This window comes from Papaver somniferum, chromosome 10, assembly GCF_003573695.1.
Source record: "Papaver somniferum cultivar HN1 chromosome 10, ASM357369v1, whole genome shotgun sequence".
In the NCBI taxonomy this organism is placed as follows: domain Eukaryota; kingdom Viridiplantae; phylum Streptophyta; class Magnoliopsida; order Ranunculales; family Papaveraceae; genus Papaver; species Papaver somniferum.
Window position 1 is genome coordinate 12,226,553 of NC_039367.1, and position 20,128 is coordinate 12,246,680.

General features: G+C 35.4%; 1 long non-coding RNA gene across 1 annotated transcript; it reads right to left on the reverse strand.

The window, feature by feature from the left end:
- Positions 1 to 11,521: 11,521 nt before the first annotated feature.
- On the reverse strand, positions 11,522 to 14,122 carry LOC113317612. Its single transcript, XR_003343770.1, has 2 exons — positions 12,477 to 14,122; positions 11,522 to 11,817 (listed from the first exon to the last, which is right to left on the reverse strand). It is a non-coding gene; the product is annotated as an uncharacterized LOC113317612 (long non-coding RNA).
- Positions 14,123 to 20,128: the final 6,006 nt, after the last annotated feature.

Sequence of the window (20,128 nt, forward strand, 5' to 3'; positions counted from 1 at the left end):
TTCAGTCAAACAAGACAAAGGTTCTTACCCATCAACAATTCTAAACATTAGTTCAACTTCAATCTATTTCATTACAACAAAATATTCATTTCAAATTAAAACTCAAAATGATTTACAAAGATAACAGCCTACCTTGATCTGCAATTACTGGCTTCCATTAAGGCCATTGCTAAGCAACACTACAACTACTCTCTTTCTCCCAATTCACTTTACATATACAACACCAGCAACTTCAAATACCACTCAACATTACCACTTGCCATATTTCCACCACTACATCCTGTAATCTCAATTCAGCATAACCAATTTTATGCAACACTCATTTCAACAACTCTAGTTCTGCACATTAGAATTCCATATAATTTCTTACACAAGTGATAGACACATTTTTGTGTCTAATTTGTCCTCAATGTTCTGTATTGTTGGTACTCAATTTCGTACTTATTATGGTGTTTTATGTGTTTGTAGGTATTTTTGTGAAATAAACATTTTTGGAAAATTCGTCTCGAAAAGTTGCTCGGGGGACCCCCGGAAAAGTACTAAAGGCACCCTCATTTTGGATAAGGGCACCCCCAGACACCCCGGTTGTTAAAGGCGCCCATACTCTGGATAGGGGAAACCATCATCTTCCTCATTTGAAACTGAATTTTGACGGGAAACTTGTTTCTCACCTGCAGAATTTTTTGTTCGAGATTTGAGGACATTTTAGAGAGACTCAATGGCTGAGAATTGTTGGGATGATGTGATTGGTCTTAACAGACATGGTATGGCTTATTTTGTCGGATAAAATTGGCTAGATTCTCGTGTTGAAGAAGACAGAGGCGTACGTGCATGAGAAGGTATTCTCCATTAAACTCATGGATATTTGGTCGGATTTTCTCTTGTTTTGGATGTATACCAGCCTATTATACTACAACATGGATGGTAAGTGCTTTCAATTCGATCAAAGAGGAAGATACACGGAATCTCGTGAAACAGGGGAAGAAAATATTCCCGAGAATATTTTTCTTCAATACCGAGTAATGGAAGATTTTCCGGAGTTATGGAGGATTATTTTCGGTTCTGGGAGGCTATTTAAGGTGTACGTAGAGAAGCAGAGGGAGATATGGAGTGATAGGGGAGCGAACAGAAGGTTGGGGATGGAGAAAAATCAAGTTGCAGAGATGAACCAGTTTTGCTGGTGAAGAAGAACATGAAGAACATTAGACCACAGAAGACAGTCGTATTGCTACAGTACCAGCGATACTTCATATTTATCGTTCTCTGTAACAGTTTGGTTTGTGACAAATATAATTGTTACAAACCCGGTTTTAATTATTTCTCACCTTTTCCATCATTTGTAAACACCTTTTTGAGCAATGAAAAATTCCTTTGAGTGCGTTTTCACCATGCGGAGCTAGACCCATCACTGGGATGACGGAGGAGGCTGTGTTTCGTTCATGTGGTAATTAAAATAATTCTTTTATAACTATTTGCATATAATTTAATTGTTTTATGATTTCTATTAATTATTTGTATTTTGTTTGATGTCGCATGCTTGGTTTTAACTACTTTTGATGCGTCATGCTCACAACTTATAACTAATGTTTTATGAAATCTACTTTGGCAAAGAATAGAGTTATTGTTTCTTTTGTTTTGAGATACAAATGTCTAGGATTAATTTATGAACCCCATGAACATGAAAAGCAGTGGAATTCCGAGTCCCAGTAAATTCTTCATCCCGTGGCATATTTTGTATATAATTTCTTATTTTTAGTATTTTTATATTTAAGCCTAGAATCAATTCAACAAAGTCCGAGAGAACGACAACCTTCTTACCACTATATAAAATTCGATCAAATTTTGGCGCCGCCGATGCGGATTTGTTTTTAGGTTTTATTTTATTTGTTATTTTTTACGCGTTTCGGTATTTTTGTTTGCTTTCAGATTTGGAGCTAAGCTAAAGGAAAAAGAGAAAGTGGTGAAAAGAAAGGAAAAGCCCAAAAAGGAAAGAAAAGAGAAATCCAAAAGGAGTGAAGAAGAATATTTTGTAAATAATTTTATTTTTATTTTTTTAGAAACTGTTATTAAGGTTTTTATTTTTGTAATATTTTATTTTTGGACATTTTTTTTCTTCTTTTCTCTTGGACATTGAACATTGGACTTTATTTTTAAAACCCTACGGAAGGGTAGTTTTAAATAGACTGTTTGCAGAGAAGGACGACGATTACGGTATCGCCTCGGGCCCTCGGGTTCGTACATGACATAGAAGTAGTGTCCCGAGTCGACTTCAACGGTTCATCCCCCGTCTGGAACGGGAGGTAAGAATTCTAAACACCCGCGAATCCCCTGCCAGCGGGTTTATTGGATGATTTCGTATGCATATAAGTTGAGGAATTGAAATCGGATTTAATTTTCTAGTAAAGGGCAAGGCCTGGCCAAATCAAGATAAGGACTCGGATTTCATCACTGTTTCCTTCTTGCCCGCCTTAGGAACACGTAACCTTCGCGAACCTAAGCCTTAAAATTTGGACTAGAACGAGACTGATAGGGTAACGAGCTTATTAGGAAAGTCGTTCGAAAAATATTGGTTACTCTTTTGAGCATACTTTGAAGTTCATGATGGTTACTGTGAGTTGAATACGCCGCCTTGTAACGCCGGTGAGGCCTTGGTTATCAAAGCTCCACTGAGCTTCCCTCGTCTCTATTCAACTTACTTTAACTCGGATTGATTCCAGAGAGGTTTTCTCAGATTGTAACGAATTTTTTTTCGAAAGAATATAAGCTAGTCTAGAAACAATCTAAGTGGAGCCATCATGCTTTTTGTTTGCTAAATAAAATAGGCTTGTTGTGGTCGAGTCATCCTTGTTTGTGCTTGTTTAGAATTCCCTTGCAGTTAGGATGTCGAACTGGTATAGCCAATACAATGATTATCCAACTGAGCAACATGGACATTACTCTTTTATGATCATAGTGTGAATAGTGGTTGGGCACGCCAACCTTTTCAAGGTTTGGGGTCATACCATGGTGAGCCCAATTACTATCCGCACGCGCATCGGTCATACGGGCAAGAAGATTATAATACTAGTTCTTCGTCTTTAGAGGATACAATCAAACTATTGAAAAGTAGTCCTTTTTACGATCCTTCAGTTCCAATTCCTTCTCTAGAAGAGTCTCTCAGGAATTTAGCTGAGTCATCACGTAAGTTAGCTGAATCGACATACAAGTTAGATGAGGTGAACAACGTAGTTATGGACGAAAGAATAGCAGCAACGACTGAATCTTCTTTGGAAGATATCCTCAACAGGTTAAGTGAAAACTTAGATCCAACACTTAGGGATATTTCTTTAGAAGAGACCCTTGAGAGGATAGTTGAGTCGACACGTAGACTTGAGTTAGAGACGAACGAAAGTAATGCTCGAAATAACTTGAATTTCCAATATAGTGTATCCAATAATACTCTTGAAAATGAGGATAGTTATTTCCATAATCAAGATAGCGAGGTTAGAATTGGTGACACTCCTTGTGTAGATAATATTCAGCCATTTCCATGTTATGATAATGATGAGTATGATGTGGACAATGTTGATGAAGAATCTGAAGTATTTAGGCATGGTGATCATGAATTTGTTATTCCTATTGAGCTTCATAATGATAATGATATTTCTGGTTCAAATCCCGATAATTTTAATTATTATCCACCTATTCAAAAGGACGGGGATTTGACTAGAGATAATACCGTTTTAGACGAAGTTGTACTTCCTTTTGATTATGAAGCCAATGATGGTTTAGAGGAACGAGTTTATTTTGAGTTTAGCGATTTAGAAACAACAGTCTTAGACAAAGAAAGTGAACTCGTAAAAATGAGTGAGGATACACCTGATTACAACTTAGAAGAATCATTGACCATTTTCAGGAATCTAATGATTTAGAAATTAGGGAAATTGTGACTAGTCTGCCTAGACACACTGAAAACTCTAAGTTTGAGGGTGATTATCACTTTCATGGTGCCTTACCTTTAACTCTTAGAAAGTTCCCTCGTGTAGGACTTGACATTTGTGCCTCAACCATCTTACAAGATTATCTTCATACACTTTTTCCTGAACCTAGTTGTGTCCATAAGAGAGCTCAGTTGTTAGAAAGGCATCCTATGGTTGATGTGGTTAACCCAGGCTATGATACCAAGATTGACTTTGTTTTCCCACCAAAAACTTTTCTTCCAATTGTGGGAAGATATGATTTTTCAGATGTGTCGGTTATTAAGTTTTGAGACTAAACCTAATTAATTTAGGACAATAGGGTCGACACATTTTCTTAAGGAATACCACCTCTTTTATTGTGGTCGGATGTGTGAGTCAAATCTGATTGACTTAGAGGATCCCCAATTATTCATGCTTTTGTTATGCGCTTCTAAGTTCTTAGTTGAGTATTTCCAGACTCTTCAGCCTGATCTTCAGAATGCCTTTGAGGAAATCCAACCGATGAAATCTTTTTATTTAGACCCTTTTATAGAGCCTGAACCTGAACCACAACTAGATGTAGTTGTCTTAAACAAGGGTATGTTAGATGCTTCTTGGTTTGTTGTAGTTTCCTCATCTTGTGGTTAGTACTTTTTGATCTAGATGACCCACAGTTATTCCGGCTACTGCTTTATGATTCTATGAGGTGATTAATTCCTTCCGATGTCTGGCTGAAGACTTTAAACTTGTCACTTCTTGGGAGGTAACCCAATCTCATGCAACACGGTAATATCTTTCCTTAACTCTTTTGCTTCGAGTGGTAACAGTTTCTCCTTGTTCATGCTTTTAATTTTATCTTTAGAACATTGAGGACAATGTTAGATTTAATTTTGGGGGTATTGGAGAAACTTTTTAGTTGCAATAAATAAACTCCAAAGCCTAGAAATTTATGTTTATTAAGGATGACACTAACCAATCTAAGTGGATGGGAACATCTTGGTTGTAGGAGTTGAGGAACCAATCTGATTAGATAGAAACATCTAAAGAGTCTATTCATAAAAGTACAGAGCTCGGGTGTTAGAACTTTAAAAAAAAAAAAAAAACATGGTAGTTTCGCCATATCTCGTTGAATCCTAATCCTTCTGTTTTTATTTTTTAAGCGATTTGGTGGGGCACACGATTCAAGTTGTTACCATTGCTAGGGTGAAATAGAGTTATTGAGATACCACAAAAAAAAAGACCAGGCCACCAGAACAACCGGAATAAATTCAATAAAGTCGACCACTGGTGCCCTTGTATATGCCAATTGTGTTGACCTAGAGTTAGGTTTATCAACCACTGGTTCCCTTGTATTTTCCAGTTGTGTTTATATTAGTCATACAAGTATCTCATTCCATTAGGATAGGTTCATCTTGGCAGAGGCCTTCAGAAAGATATGGGAAACACCGTTCACTTTAAACCATCTATTTTTCTCTTTATCCATCTTCTTAATCTTTCCATGTGATTGGTTGACTCCGGTTATGATGTCTAAAAACTATCTGAGTAGAGCTCTGTCACTTATATATGAATTATAGTATGCTGAGCGCAAACTCGTGTACATCAATTGGAATTTCGCGTCAGGGTACTTCCTCCTATAGTCAATGTTTGTATGCTAATCAAGGAGATTCTTTAGTGCGTTCCAAGGTTCTGCGTAGATAGCTAGGGTCTGGAGTAATGGTTTTGTGGGTACACCTCTGGTAAACCCTCCCGAGACTATATCTCGGTCGCTAGGGCCACCTAGCGAGTTAGGATTTTATTTTTCTAGATTAGTTTTGCTCGAGGACTAGCAAATAATAAGTTTGGGGGTATTTGATAGACACATTTTTGTGTCTAATTTGTCCTCAATGTTCTGTATTGTTGGTACTCGATTTCGTACTTATTATGGTGTTTTATGTGTTTGTAGGTATTTTTGGGAAATAAAAATTTTTGGAAAATTCGGCTCGAAAAGTTGCTCGGGGGACCCCCCGGAAAAGTACTAAAGGCACCCTCATTTTGAATAAGGGCACCCCCAGGCACCCCATCTGTTAAAGGCGCCCATACTCTAGATAGGGGGTAACCATCATCTTCCTCATTTGAAACTGAATTTTGGCGGGAAACTTGTTTCTCACCTGCAGAATTTTTTGTTCGAGATTTGAGGACATTTTAGAGAGACTCAATGACTGAGAATTGTTGGGATGATGTGACTGGTCTTAATAGACATGGTATGGCTTATTTTGTCGGATAAAATTGGCTAGATTCTCGTGTTGAAGAAGACAGAGGCGTACGTGCATGAGAAGGTATTCTCCATTAAACTCATGGATATTTGGTCGGATTTTCTCTTGTTTTGGATATATACCAGCCTGTTATACTACAACAGGGTTGGTAAGTGCTTTCAATTCGATCAAAGAGGAAGATACACGGAATATCGTGAAACAGGGGAAGAAAATATTCCCGAGAATATTTTTCTTCAATACCGAGTAATGGAAGATTTGCCGGAGTTATGGAGGATTAATTTCGGTTCTGGGAGGCTATTTAAGGTGTACATAGAGAAGCAGAGGGAGATATGGAGTGATAGGGGAGCGAATAGAAGGTTGGGGATGGAGAAAAATCAAGTTGCAGAGATGAACCAGTTTTGCTGGTGAAGAAGAACACGAAGAACATTAGACCACAGAAGACAGTCGTATTGCTACAGTGCCAGCGACACTTCATATTTATCGTTCTCTGTAACAGTTTGGTTTGTAACAAATATAATTGTTACAAACCTGGTTTTAATTATTTCTCATCTTTTCCATCACTTGTAAACACCTTTTTGAGCAATGAAAAATTCTTTTGAGTGTGTTTTCACCATGCGGAGCTAGACCCATCACTGGGATGACGGAGGAGGTTGTGTTTCGTTCATGTGGTAATTAAAATAATTCTTTTATAACTATTTGCATATAATTTAATTATTTTATGATTTCTATTAATTATTTGTTATTTTGTTTGATGTCGCATGCTTGGTTTTAATTACTTTTGATGCGTCATGCTCACAACTTACAACTAATGTTTTATGAAATCTACTTTGGCAAAGAATAGAGTTATTGTTTCTTTTTTTTTGAGATATAAATGTCTAGGATTAATTTATGAACCCCATGAACATAAAAAGCAGTGGAATCCCGAGTCCCAGTAAATTCTTCATCCCGTGACATATTTTGTATATGATTTCTTATTTTTAGTATTTTTATATTTAAGCCTAGAATCAATTCAACAAAGTCCGAGAGAACGACCACCTTCTTACCACTATATAAAATTCGATCAACAAGCACCTACTGTACAACCCTGCCTCATCTCACAGTCAACACCGGCTTTTCTTTGGTACAAACAACCAATTCATCTAATCCTCAACTCCAACTCGGTACAACTCTCACAACATCAACACCCGCATCTCAAAACAACTCAACAACATATTAACTTGGAAAACTTCCATCCATAATGACTTAGCAACTCAGATGCATCACCACCAGTTCTATAAATGCAACTTTTTAAGTCAAACAACAATACATTCATTTCTTGCTTGCACAATCTGTAAATTCAGTAACCCCACTCCCAAACACATTAACTCAGACATATTATCAGTTCTATGGAAAACATTCGAAATTCAACAATACAGAACTTACCCAAGTACCAACATCTTCTGAATTGTTATTCTCCAACCACAACCATATAAACCCTAATTAACCAAACCAAACTTAACAATTTTCATCACATACTTCTTCCATGTCCCGTGACTGGTAAAACGCCACCACCAATCAACAACTCATATACCTCTTCCTCCCTGTAACTCGTCTTATGTTCAATTTTTGCAATCATCTTAACTCCAGATACAACAATCCTTCTTCTCAAAATCTTCTTCTTCAAACTCTAATTCAGTTAAACTCATCCTTAATTGTTCAGAATCACCTTCAATTACACAACAACCCATTCGTTCTTTATTTATTAACCACTCTATTACTCAACAACTGTTCTTGAATCTGATCTACCAATCTCAAATCGCCACTCAAACTAACTTCAAGACAATTTCCAGAAAACCCTAAAATTGATTCACAATCCTCTGTCTTTCAATTCGTTTTTAAATCATAAATAACCCCTCATATCAATTATACCCATCTCTAATTAATCCACCAGAGTAACAAATTCACCTTCTAATCTTCTTAGAGATTCTTCTCATGAATCCTAACTAATCCCCTCTCTGAAATAACTCTTCCCATGAAATGGAAATAACCATTTGAGTCAAAACCAGCACCATCACTAACTACTCCATTAATTAATCAAATTCAAACAGAGTAATCAAACTTCAAATTACAGAACCCTAATTACCTTTTTCTTTCGATTCATCATCAGGAAAGATTAACCTCCGCAAACTAACAACAACCCCTATTTTCTTCATCCGTTAACATCTCATATTCAACATCAATTTCATCTTTAAAACTCAACTCAGGAACCCTAACTTCACTTCTCTCTGATTCACCATAAACTCTTAGCAATCCATAATACCCTTCTTCCTAAATCACATCGACAACACCTCCTTCACCATCTAAATAGTTTAATCAATCAAAATCTCTCTAATTCACTCTCAATTTCATCACTCGAACTCTCACACGGGAAGAATAACGAAGAACAGAAGAACGAAGAAGAAAACGAAGAAAGAGAAAGAAGAAGATAAGAATAATGAAGAAAGAAGAAGAAAATAGAGTTTATCTGCTCGGTTCGAATGAGGATAAGGCCGGACGAATTGCTAACGGAACTCGACCAACCGATAAGGGAAGCAATGCGGCTATCATTAAAAAAATAACAGTTTTACCCTTCATATTAATCTGATGATATCATCTTAATCCGGTGTCCGAATGACACGCTCGAGTAGTCCATCTCGCATAACTTTTCAAGACCTATTCAATAGTGCTAGTTTCGTATCTAGATCGTTGTTAGACTAGTTCCTATTAATTATCGTTCGTCTTAAACTAATCGAGATATTATTGGCTAATACGTTTCTTGACTGGTCTAATAGCGTTGACGAGCTCGAGGGTCTTTACATTCTCCCCACCTTATACATTTTCGTCCTCGAAAATCAAACCATTCTTCTGGTCTTCAAAAAAAAAACTCTCCGCCTTATAGAATAACCTCATCTCTTATCTAAGCGCAAACAACATAACACAAACCACAAACCTATATGGATTTCTACAACTAAAATTTGTGGCTCTAGGTTTAACTATACTAACTTTAGTAACTATTAAATAAGGAAATCTAATTTTTCTTAAATTAATTTCTATTTTATAAGATATATGTTTCTAACTTCAAGGAAGAATCCTACGAATCTTTCTAAGTGAAATTATATCTATCGGTTTCTAAAAGAGTTACACCAAACTTTTATGATCGGTCATCTCTGAATGCAGTTGCCCTGTCAAGGTTGGCCAAGCCCAACAATGCCTTCCTACGAACAGAGAAAACACAACCTTCACTATTTCCCAGTGTTGGATTAACTAAATACAAACTTATTACAATTAACTAAGTATTAATTTATTTAAGATTAATTAGTCTCTAAAATTTTATCGTAATTGGTGTAAGTCTGATAAATTTCCTTCGTAAAATATATAAAGAGTTTACATCATTTTAAACAATTTAGTCATCTGAATTTATTTATGTACTTCTATATTTTTTTTTTATCACCATTATTATTCATTTATTTTAATGAAATTGAATTTTAATTCCAAATATTATCTACTACAAATTTACTACCAGCTTAATTACTCAGATATTGTTATTAATTGTGTCATTATTCTTAAGTTGATAGTCCAATAGGTACGTTAAGTCTTAATCTTCTAAATATAATTCTACATTCACGTAAATATTGATATAATATATTTTTATTTATTCATCTCGAATCCGTATTCTATATCTTGTTAAATATTGGCGTTGGTAATTTCATATGGTCTGAATTTGAGTCTGCATAAAATTATAATATATCCTAATAGTCTTTAGATTTTTCTATTACTGTAAAGTATCCTATTAATATATGAATTTATTTTCTTTTAATTCTACTATTACACTAAACATCTGAATACTATTATTACTACTTCATGTATATTTGTTTCATAATAAAGATTTACAGGATCATTTTGTTAGACTAAAGATAATATTTTTGCAAGATTACTAACAAATTGAGTCTTTTTATTTTATATATTATATACTATACTCGCTTTCTTAATTCGATCTAACGCCTAATAAGTATTATATTAATTATCTAGTTTAGACGCAACACATATATCTCTAATTTTTAGTTAGTTTTATTTACAAAACTTAATCGTAGATAAGCGCTATTAATTTTTCCATAGTTATTTAATCATAATTTATTTTATCGTTATATGTCTTTAATAAAATTTAGTTGAATTAAGTTCAATATGATACTAAATGATAAAAGCTCATCATAACTTAATTAAAATTATTATTACTTTGATTATCATCTATAATTACTATTATAACATGTTCTTATGAACATGGATGGTCAAACTATTATCCTAAGTAGTCTTCCAATTATTATTGAGTCCCAAAAGTATTATTAACATTTATGTGATAATAAATTATTGACCCTACTTATAAGTCAAGGTGCTTAAAAAGTATATATATGTGACTTTCAAGATTTATCAATAATAGTAATCTCACTATTTTTAGTATTGAATTGTGTACCTTTTCATACTATTTAGATCAATTATTCTCAATCCATATCAGCTAAATCTATTGGTGTACTCTACAATTTTTTACTTCATTACAAACAAACAAATCAATCAATCAAATATTCTTTTAATTATTGATAGCTTTTAGTGATTAAGATTTATCTCACAAACCCAACCCAATTCTAAACTAATTTATTTCACTAACTGGCACTGGCTATTTTTATCTTTTCCCATGTAAGATCTAATAGTGAGCTCTGATACCAACATTGTAGCGCCCCCTAAGCTACCAGCTGACTAATCCAAGAGATTAGCTAAATAAATAGGCACTACAAATCTAATCCAAATACTTAAACATTCAATTAAGAAATCTGCTACAAAATTTATCCCAAAACTAACCCCGCTCAAAATATATATACGTGAAAACTTCTCTAAAATGATACATATATAATAGTCAATTGGTTTACAGATACAATAAACAACATAATAAACATAGCGGAAATTAACTAATTAACGGAGTCAACACTTGTGGCTTTCGCTGCGCAACTCTGATCTGTCACTGAAAACTGAAAGTGGGAATAATTAACATTTAACTTCTAAGTAATCATAAACAAGATTAAGAAAAACAATAATGTTTTCTCAGACATTAAATAGTGACCAAGTCACTGAGATACACAAACACGAATATGGACAATCTCTTTCTTCAAACAATGTATACTATGGATGTGCAATTCCGAACTCGCAAATCCACACCTAATCGTAAATATGGATGTCGACAATTCTGAACTCACAAACTGTCGACCAATATATCATAAAAGCTCTAGGTATAAATGTGAAGGAGCGTATCCTATATACCACACGTGGAAATTCTTATTTCCCATAACAATTCATATGACAAACAAACATCACAAGTCCTTTCCAAACCATGGAAATATTAACAAAATCGACAGAAGTATAGTAACGCAATTTAAATAAAGCATGGAATGCATAAACAGACAATGCATGGTTTGTTAAATATAAACTTTTGTAAAAGAAACAACAATGGTTACAAAAGAGTCAAATGTATTCCCACCTCTTTTGATGACAAGCCACGCCTACCTCGAGATCCACGATCCACTGGTTCATCATTTGAATCGATCGTTGTTAATATAGACTAACTGTTAATCATACAAGAAGTCTAAGAAACTAGCCAAAATGGCTCACACAAGAATCATACAATTCTATTTAATGGTTCTAAGCCCATTAAGGTATCTTATTCTCTATCTTTATCATAACTAAGGGTTTACTATTCCAATTAGATTGATTCTAGAGTCCATAGCTAAGTCTTATGAATATCTACATCTTTGTAGAAGAAGCCAAAGGCTAATTCGGACCACAAGAGGTCCAAAACATCGAACTAGTAAAACTAGCCCTAAGCCCAAGTCCACTAAACTAAGGTCCAGTCCATCTAGGTCAGCTAACGGTCAACGTCTGGTCAGAGAGGTCAACTAACAGTCAACGTCTAAGGTCGGGTCAAAGTCAAAGGTCAAGTCCAGACTAACTAGTCAACATACAAGGTCTGGTCAAGGGTCAAGTCAGGTCCTGGTCTACTGAGTCAAACCGGCTCGACTCTAGTTAACAAGGGTAACTCGACTCAGTAGGATTAACTGAGTCATCTAAGGTTAAATCACTCAGACTGACTAAGTTCAGTCAAACAAGACAAAGGTTCTTACCCATCTACAATTCTAAACATTAGTTCAACTTCAATCTATTTCATTACAACAAAATATTCATTTCAAATTAAAACTCAAAATGATTTACAAAGATAACAGCCTACCTTGATCTGCAGTTACTGGCTTCCATTAAGGCTACTGCTAAGCAACACTACAACTACTCTCTTTCTCCCAATTCACTTTACATATACAACACCAGCAACTTCAGATACCACTCAACATTACCACCTGCCATATTTCCACCACTACATCTTGTTATCTCAATCTCAGCATAACCAATTTTATGCAACACTCAGTTCAACAACTCTAGTTCTACACATTAGAATTCCATCTAATTTCTTACACAAGCACCTATTGTACAACCCTGCCAACTTCGTCATCTCACAGACAACACCAGCTTTTATTTGGTACAAACAACCAATTCATCTAATCCTCAACTCCAACTCTGTATAACTCTCACAACATCAACACCCGCATCTCAGAACAACTCAACAACATATTAACTTGGACAACTTCCATCCATAATGACTTAGCAGCTCAAATGCATCACCACCAATCCTATAAATGCAACTTCTTAAGTCAAACAACAATACATTCATTTCTTGCCTGCACTATCTGTAAATTCAGTAACCCCACTCCCAAACACATTAACTCAGACATATTATCAGTTATATGGAAAACATGCGAAATTCAACAATACAGAACTTACCCAAGTACCAGCATCTTCTGAATTGTTATTCTCCAACCACAACCATATAAACCATAATTAACCAAACAAAACTTAACAATCTTCATCACATACTTCTTCCATGTCCTGTGACTGATAAAACACCACCACCAATCAACAACTCATACACCTCTTCCTCCCTGTAACTCGTCTTATGTTCAATTTATGCAATCATCTTAACTCCAGATACAACAATCCTTCTTCTTAGAATCTTCTTCTTCAAACTCTATTTCAGTTAAACCCATCCTTAATTATTCAGAATCACCTTCAATACACAACAACCCATTCGTTCTTTATTTGTTAACCATTCCATTACTCATCAACTGTTCTTGAATCTGATCTACCAATCTCAAATCGCCACTCAAACTAACTTCAAGACGATTTCCAGAAAACCCTAAAATTGATTCACAATCCTCTATCTTTCAATTCATGTTCAAATCATAAATAACCCCTCATATAAATTATACCCATCTCTAATTAATCCACTAGAGTAACAAATTCACCTTCTAATCTTCTTAGAGATTCTTCTCATGAATCCTAACTAACCCCCTCTCTGAAATAACTCTTCCCATGAAATGGAAATAACCACTTGAGTCAAAACCAGCACCATCACTAACTACTTCATTAATTAATCAAATTAAAACAGATTAATCAAACTTCAAATTACAGAACCCTAATTATCTTTTTCTTTTGATTCGTCATTAGGAAAGCTTCACCTCCGCAAACTAAAAGCAACCCCTATTTTCTTCATCCGTTAACATCTCATATTCAACATCAATTTCATCTCTAAAACTCAACTCCGGAACCCTAACTTCACTTCTCTCTGATTCACCATAAACTCTTAGCAATCCATAATACCCTTCTTCCTAAATAACATCGACAACACCTCCTTCACCATATGAATAGTTTCATCAATCAAAATATCTCTAATCCACTCTCAATTTCATCACTTAAACTCTCACACGGGAAGAATACGATGAACAGAAGAACGAAGAAGAAAATGAAGAAAGGGAAAGAAGAAGATAAGAATAATGAAGAAAGAAGAAGAAAATAGAGTTTATCTGCTCGGTTCGAATGAGGATAAGGCCGGACGAATTGCTAATGGAACCCAACCAACCGATAAGGGAAGCCATGCGGCTATCATTAAAAAAATAACAGTTTTACCCTTCATATTAATCTGATGATATCATCTTAATCCGGTGTCCGAATGAACGCTCAAGTAGTCCATATCGCATAACTTTTCAAGACCTATTCAACGGTGCTAGTTTCGTATCTAGATCGTTGTTAGACTAGTTCCTATTAATTATCGTTCGTCTTAAACTAATCGAGATATTATTGGCTAATACGTCTCTTGACTGGTCTAATAGCGTTGACGGGATCGAGGGTCTTTACACCAAAGACCAATATCCAAGGATCAATCAATATCAATCAACAACCAAAGGTCGTATTTCCAATCGATTGATTCAAACACACAACCTGTATTATTTCAATTATAAAGATAAAACAATATAATACGGAAATTGAAATAACACAGACACCAGAAATTTTGTTAACGAGGAAACCGCAAATTCAGAAAAACCCCGGGACCTAGTCTAGATTGAACACACAATGTATTAAGCCGCTACAGACATTAGCCTAATCCAAGCTAAATTTGGACTGGACTGTAGTTGAACCCCAATCAATCTCCCACTTATCCAAGGTACAATTATGCTCATACGCCTCTGATCCCAGCAGGATACTACGCACTCGATTCCCTTAGTTGATCTCACCCACAACTAAGAGTTTCTATGATCCAAAATCGCAGGCTTTGACAATAAACAAATCTGTCTCACACAAACAAGTCTATCAAAGGATCAATCTGTCTCCCACAGATAAACCCTAAAGGTTTTGTTCCGTCTTTTGATAATAATCAAGTTGAACAGGAACCAATTGATAATCCGATCTTATATTCCCGAAGAACAGCCTAGAGTTATCAATCACCTCACAACATTCTTAATCGTATGGTAGCGAAACAAGATGTTGCGGAATCACAAACAATGAGACGAAGATGTTTGTGATTACTTTTTATATCTTGCCTATCAGAGATATCAATCTCAATCCAATCAATCTGATTGTACTCGTACGATAGAATATGCAAGATCAGATCACACAACTACGATAAAAGTAGTATCGGTATGGCTTCACAATCCCAATGAAGCCTTTAAGTCGTTAACCTGGTTTTAGAAGAAGAAAACCAAAGGTTAAAGGAGAATCGTCTCTAGTATGCAAACTAGTATCACACGTAAGGTGTGGGGATTAGTTTTGCATAATACTAGATGTCTCCTTTATATAGTCTTTCAAATCTAGGTTTTTCCTTGGCCACAGAGCAAACAATATCCAACGGTAGATGAAAACCTGATTTAGATTCAAGATAATATTTCTCAACCGTTAGATCAAAAACTTAGCTTGTTACACACACTTGACAATGCGCGCTTCTAGGTTTGTTAACCGTACCCAAACATATGCACTTGTTGGTTCAATAATAGTTAACCGAAAGGTTAGCCATATGAGCATTTCATATCAACCATGTTCTTCTTCACCATAACTAGTTCAAATGACTTCAAATGAACTAGTTAGAGAGTTGTTCAATTGCAAGGAAATCTTATGTACTACACAAGACACAATTTATACAAAGATGATTTGATTCACTTGAATCGGTTCATGAACTTTTATAGCCACGGTTTGCAAACTGCATTCCTTAGTATTTTTAAGTTTAAGTTCAGAAATCATCTTCAGATATATAACCTCCTTAAGTTCGCATATTAGGTTCGCGGACTTAAGCAACCGGACAGAGTTTACAAACTCCAGCAGTAAATCTAGGCAAAAGACCTTCCGCCAGTTCGCGGATTGGGTTCACGAACTGGGTTCGCGGACGCAGCTAGTTCGTCAAACCCAGCAGAATTTATCGGGATGAGAAGTTTGGCAGTTCGCGGACTTGGCAAATCCATATTTCCGGTTTCTCTTGATCAACAAAGTTCGCAAACTTTGGTTCAAGGAATAGGACTTATACATAAATGTGTTTCCACAACAATGCTTATGTCCATCATTGGTTATGTAATCTAAACTCTCATTTCAATCATTTAAACATTCTTAGAGGACGTTATATAGTTGTTACACCATTTCTCATCAAAGCAATTTTCAAAGTGATTGAAACATATCATGACTTTCGTCACTAGGTAAAGATAAACTTGATCAAAGCGAAAAGCTTACCAACACATATTTCGAGATATAGATAGGCGAGGTGTACTCGGCTTGAAATACCAAGTGTGTATAATCCAAGTCTATATATATAGCATACGACTTCTTGTCTCAAAGAGTAGGAGATAGAGTAGATAGACTTTTGAGTGATAGATAACTTCTTGTCTCAAAGAGTAGGAGATAGAGTAGATAAACTTTTGAGTGATAGATAAGTTCAAGTCTTCACATACCTTTTTATCGAGAAGTTCCACCGGTTCCTTGAGTAGTTCTTCTGCTTGTATGATGAATCGCCATGAAGTCCTTGAGCTCAACTACACTTTTTATCCTAGTCCGAGACTTAGCTGTAATAGACTAGAAATCAAGACTTATAATTTTGATCACTAACATTGACAAACATGCTTGAGATAGCAATGCATGTGAGGTTGACTGAGCAATGCTCTAACAAGATCCATCTGCCTTTCTCGAACGAAAATTTCTCATTTTCCTCTCAAGTTAAATAATAATATGTTTAGGATCTTGTAACAAGGGGAGATATAATATAATAAGTTAGAATGCTTGAAAGTATTGCCTTCACATGCATGAGTATACCACATATCAAAAGTAAATGATGTGCCCAATAAGTTAGCCTTCTATCAAATCTCTCGAAAATAAGATCCGAAACTCGTTTATATTTAAACTTCACCCCCAATGGTAAACATAGGTGTTGATGGTGGATTTTTGACGAAGGATATAATCATAAAATCTCCTAGAAATATTATGTATCTCTGACCTGGCTTCAGGAGCATTGAAAATTCATGTCTTCATATTTCACAAGAAAATTGAACCGCAACTCTTTAACCTCCTCGAAGAAATAATATATGACGAAAATATTAGAGTCTCGCACGGCTGAGATTTCAATATTTCATATATTTTATCATATATGTTTCATAGTTCAGTATCTCTTTCTCTTTGTTCAAAATTCATTCGAAAGACTCTCTTGTGCTTGTTGCAACTCTTCCCGGATGATCATAATAGTACATAATAAATATCCAAAACGAGTATGATGCTTCTACAATCTCATAACTCGATTCTCGAATCAATTTAATGCTTGTAGACAAAGTGTCTGCTAGTTAGAGCGACTAATTGATTTTAGTGCTATATTCATCAACCGATTTTCTAGAAACTATTATATTTTTCCCGTAACATTTATTATTTCAATCCACGGCTTTTCTCAACTGAATTCCATGAATTAGTGATGAATATTTGTCTTTCGCGCATAAAGGCCATCACCGAGTAAGCCCCAAGAAAACGACATGGGTGTACTTAGTAATAATGCTCCAAAGAGCACCCATAGACTTGGATTAAAGATATATGGTGGAATCTTATCAAAAGAGGAAAGAGGGGAGAGAGAAAATAATTTTAAAGGGATAAACCATGTGGGACCGGGCCACCGGTTCCATAATTGGTCCCCACTTCTCCCATTTTTAAATTAATTATTATTTTATGGTTCCTTTATCAAGGGCTCCCTCTTTGGATCAAATTCTTTGATATTTCCCTATCTTCCCAAATATTGCTCCATGAACCATATGGTTTACAAAGCAAGTGGTCCCATAAATATTAAGTCTTTACACCATAAAATTTATTAAGACAATATTATTTTAATATTGGTCTTTAAAGCAGAAAATCTACTTCCTCTTCAAAGCAATATTAAGAGTTTCAGCTAAAAAATATCTAAATAATGCTCAAAGGACCACATAAAGTATCAAAACTCACAGGAATGATCTGCGGACGATATGGTGACTCGTGCACCACTACGGTCGGTCATGATCGATCTCCTTTGCCACCATGGCTGGTCTCACTTTATTAATTAATCCTTTTCAGTCCATTTGGTCCATCCTTTTTGCACCATGTTGGACATACCATCATCCATATACCGCTAGGCGATCCTCATACCCATTGGTCGGCCTCTCTCTCTACCATTGTTAGGTTTCACTACCTAATGCTCTGGAGAGCATAAAATTAATTATGTTTAAACACTAATTAATCTTTCCACACCAAATACTCTGCAAGCGATATTGGTGAGTCCTCAACAAAGCACTTGGGTACCACGATCAGTCCCCTTTACCCACTGGTTATTCTTTTCTCGGCCACTCATTAGTGAATTCGTCTATTAAAATTATGGTTTTTGAACGTACTGCTCTGTAGAGCATAATCCTAAAAAAGTTCAAACACCAATGATTTTATATTTATCCAGCTATCAATATTTTTATTAATTATTTAATATTCGGTCCAACTACCGATATTTTAATTAATAATTTAACTATCAATATCTAATTACTCTGCGAAGCAATATTTTCATATTGATTGAACTATCAATATACCATTGCTCTGAGAAGAAATATTTCATATTGATCTAGCTATCAATATTTAATTGGTTTATCGATCAATATTTAATTGGTTCGCCAGTCAATATTTCATTGGTCTGATTACCAACATTATAGTATAATAATCTATCTGCTTCGTCGTTCAAACTACTCATGACGTGGTCGATCGAGGATGAACCTTATACAATTAACATTGTTCATCTTCATATGATTTCCAGTTAAACGCTTGACACATCAAAATACATATTGGTCTATGGTCGATCTAGCAATCTTATTAGACCTACATTTATCAATCCAAATCATTCGAATATCATTGCTACCTCAACTGAAACAATGATATGTCACAATCATCAGTGACCCATCATACTTAGCGATTATGGTATATAAAGCATCATTGTTGTCTCAACAGACACTTCATACTTCATTCATCATAATAATGAATTACAAATCATGTTCAGTTCATCAAATAAGATTCATAGTCTTACTAGGTCGACGATTGACCACATAAATAAACGTATGCAAAATAAACTTTACATGAGACATCGACCGTGTCACATAAGCAGATATTCATTAGGGGTTTGGCCTAGCGGCCTATATGAAGTGCAATGTGGCAATACATATGAGTAAGTCGTGTTGGCGGTTGAAGGAGTAAACGGATTAGTGGATGGACAATCAACCAAGTCCCCCTCGCAATGTGGAACTGGTTTACGCACGATTTTCCACTTCTACATTCTACCACTCCTCTTCAATCGTCACCTTTTACAAGAGATGGATGTGTTAACTACCTCTGCAATGAATAGATTCCTCAACATGTGACTTGATAACAAGACTTGACGTAAAATAACCTACAACAATCAATCATCAATTATAACAGAAGCTTTCTCTCGTCTTACACGAAGAAATCATCTTCAAAGCAGTTCAACACATCAATTACAATCAATCAATTTCCATTGATCTCTACACATATTTAGCTTGCCTCCTTACAGACCGACCATTCTCCGTTCTTGTGACCGAAAAAAATTTGGAACGACTACTTTTCGGTTTAGGCTAGAATCTACAAATTAACCTCTCGAACTCAAAATACTCACGTGCAACACATTTGCTTAACGGTCTGGACGATTTGCTTATTGGGCATCTGCCTACACCACCACTTTTACCCAAGTTATTATTAGCAAACCATCAGTTTTACGCCCAAACTTTTGATCCCATAAACTTTAATCAGCCACCATCTCAACTTCCACCAAACGAGTTTTAGAACTGTTAATCTTAAGTTCTGAAAGCATTTTGAAGCATTTAAGAATTGAAAGAACATTAAAACACTGAAGTACAATGCCCATGCAATCTAATTGTTTTACTTTATGGATCACCCTCACAGATCCCATACTCTACATGCAGAAAACTAAGAGCCGAAATAATGTTAATGCTTTTG